This window comes from Myotis daubentonii, chromosome 2 (assembly GCF_963259705.1).
Source record: "Myotis daubentonii chromosome 2, mMyoDau2.1, whole genome shotgun sequence".
In the NCBI taxonomy this organism is placed as follows: Eukaryota; Metazoa; Chordata; class Mammalia; order Chiroptera; family Vespertilionidae; genus Myotis; species Myotis daubentonii.
The window spans coordinates 35,128,391-35,131,306 of NC_081841.1; the positions used below are offsets into that span (position 1 = coordinate 35,128,391).

The 2,916-nt window shown below is 57.3% G+C and overlaps 1 protein-coding gene across 6 annotated transcripts in view; it reads right to left on the minus strand.

The window, feature by feature from the left end:
- Nucleotides 1–2,649, minus strand: part of KRAS (KRAS proto-oncogene, GTPase) — a 44,012-nt gene extending 41,363 nt beyond the window's left edge. For 2 of the 6 annotated variants that reach the window (XM_059682399.1, XM_059682402.1), the window contains exon 1: nucleotides 2,470–2,603. The gene's annotated coding sequence lies outside the window, so the exon portion shown is untranslated. Of the gene's footprint in view, nucleotides 1–352; nucleotides 443–1,447; nucleotides 1,731–2,469 lie in introns of those variants that run through there. The other 4 variants (XM_059682397.1, XM_059682401.1, XM_059682398.1 and 1 more) reach the window with 4 other exon arrangements.
- Nucleotides 2,650–2,916: the final 267 nt, after the last annotated feature.

Here is a 2,916-nt window from a genome sequence, read left to right on the forward strand (position 1 = left end):
ACAGGCTAGGCAACTGCTGTTATCAGAGACTGTTATATTACAGACCCCTGCCTGCGCAGTGCCACCACAGCCTTACTTGCTCTTGTCTAGGGCCACTGTGGGAGCCACTTCAAACATGTATCTCATTCCGTTTGCTCCCACTTTTTATTCTAAATACAGACTATAACAAATGGAATCGGTGAGGAGAATCACACCACAATGTATCCCTGCCCACCAAACCCTGCAAAATAATTCGGATAGCCTAGATCTCCAAAAGTGGCCAGGAACCCATTAGGCTTCCCAAGGCTTTGGGGGGGAAGAGGGTCCAAGAGGTTAAAAACGATTTTCATAAAAATTCTACATTATCAATTACCCCTTCCACTCTTGTTCTTTCACAAGTGTATGGTCGTTTCCCAGATGTGTGCTCTGAATGCAGAAGCAGGTATGAGGATCCAGATGGCTCCTAGTGTCATATAATCAAGATTTGCAAACGTGTTAAACAATGCCACCCTTCTCACTAACTTTTGTTTTTGTTTTGAAAAAATTATTTTTAGTTAAAAAAAGCTATTTATGTTACCAAGTAATGGGCTTCTTGTTTCTATTTTTAAATGAATTAAGAACTGTTTAAAAGTCTCCGTTTTTGTTTCTGTGATGGTAAATATGGACATGCCACACGCTGGGATCGCCAATAACTTTTAAGAATATAAAGGGACCCTTACACCAAAAAAGTTTGCTAGCCTAGGAGATCCCGTGGACAGAGACTGGATTAGAACTTAATTTTATAGACGTGTGAACCCTGAAATACACCTTCTGGTCTACTTGTTGATGAGTGGTTGTTTCTGGGGACGGGGGACTCCTTTAACTGTATTATAAAGTCAAGTAATATTTAAGTCCAGGAGAGAAAACTGGGTTCCCAAGGAAGCTTACCGAAGACCACATGCCAGAAGGAGCCCCCTCACCCAAAGCTACAAAAGCTAGCAAGGGGTGGAAATGTGATCAGAGCACAAGATCTAGTCAAGGGAAGAAAAAAATCACTTTTATTTATCATCTCATCTCCTACCTCTTAAAACCAAGCATGCCTGCGGATGGCTAGTCTCAAAGCAAGCAGCACTGCTGTCAACCGTACTGGATGTCTCTGCTGGAGTCAGCATTTGGGGCCTAAGAGTGACATCTCTCGTATGGTTGATTCTGAGATGACTGTTAGGAACAGATTCTGCACCTTTACGATTTCTTTTTAAATGAATGTTTCCATTACAAACGTAACATTGGGTAAAAATGAGAAAACACCTCTCCGTTTTTAACCCCTTGTTTTGATGGACATTAAGAGGTAAGGTTCATTTAGGACTGCAGCATGCACCTGCCTTAGGGTATTCCCGGCGGTTGGCTGGAGGAAAGATTGCTACAATGAGCTCCTCCTGTAGCTCAGTTTTAAGGCAAAAATTTTTTGAGTGCCGTTTAAGAGTACCACCTCCTGGGATGAGGGTCAAACCTGCCAGGACGCGGGTAACATCGAAGAGGCAAGGGAAAGGACAAGAGCCGGTCAATTGAACTTCGAGGACGGTGCTCCCTAGGACTGTCTGCACAAGGGAAAAGCCCCGCTGCTGCTCTGCGGGTTTTCTGCGTTGTGTTTTTAACTTGACAAAGCAAAGCAGAGCAGACCTCCTGGGATGAACTTTTTTCCTGAAGTCACGGGCTGTCCACGGCAGGGTGTGGGCCACCTGTTCTTCCACCCCCGTCCCTACCTCCTCCTTTGTGGCCACGGCAATGTCACAGCCAGGCCTGGGGGAGGGGAGCCGTCAGGAACTCGGCTGCAGATGCATTTTTTTTTTCTCCCCAAACACAATAACCTCCAACAGTGGTCTCCGAGCACTTTCCTAGGCTCTTCCCGAACGTGACCTCCCCCGACTCCTCTCCCCGCTTCCACGGTGACAAGGGGCCACCAGCCGCCGGGTCCGCGCTCGGGGAGAAGTTTATTCCTCCGTCCTCGAGATGCTCCGTGCAGCGGCGAAGGCAGCCCCGAGGCCAGCCGGGCGCGGGGCGGGGAGGAGAGGTGCGGGAGCGGAGGGAGCGGGAGAGGAGGGCGCCGAGGGGGAGGGGAGGCCGCGCGCGGGGAGGGACGGCCACCGCACCCCGCCGCCCCGCGGGGCAGCCCGCCCGGCCCGCGAGTTTCTGCCCGGCCGCCTCCCCGGCTCTCGGGGAGGAGGAAGGAAGGGGTTCCCCGTCCAGGAAGCAGTACCAGCGGCGACCGCCTCGAGCCTCACCCTCCGCAGCCCCGCACCGCCTAGTCCTCCTTCCCCGCGTCGCCGCGCCCCCGCGCCCCCCGAGCCGCAGACCCCCACCCCCCGCGCCCGGCCCCCTTCTCCCGGCTCCCGCGACCCTCTCCGCCCCGCCGGGACCCCTGATTCATTCACTCGCCGCCGGCCCCGCCCGGCGCGAGCGCGGAGGGTCGGGTCCAGGGCAGGGGCCCTGGAGGGGAGGTCCGCTCCGTACCTCGCTCCCGCACCTGGGAGCCGCCGCGCCTCTGGCCCCCGCCGCCGCCTTCAGTGCCCGCACCGCTCTCGCGCCCAGTCGGAAATGGCGGGGGCCCGGAGTGCTGGCCGAGCAGCCGCCGCCGCCGCCGCCACCGCGCCGCTCTGCCTCCGCCGCCGCGGCCGCCGCCTAGGGAAATCGAGCGCCGAGCGCACCGATGGGCCCCGGGCCGGGCGGCCGCCGAGGGCGGGGCTATCGATGCGCTCGGCGCTCGATTCCTCTCCGGCGGGCGGGCGTGCGGGGAGGGAGCGGCGGAGGGCGGTGTGGGAAGAGGGAAGAGAGCGAGGCGGGGAGGAGAAGCGGGGCCGGGCCGCGGAGGGCGGGGAGGTGGAGGTGGGGCCGAGGCCGACCGGCCTGCGGGGCAGGGGGGTTACTGGTGGACCCAAGCGGCGGCCCGCCCCGCCCCGC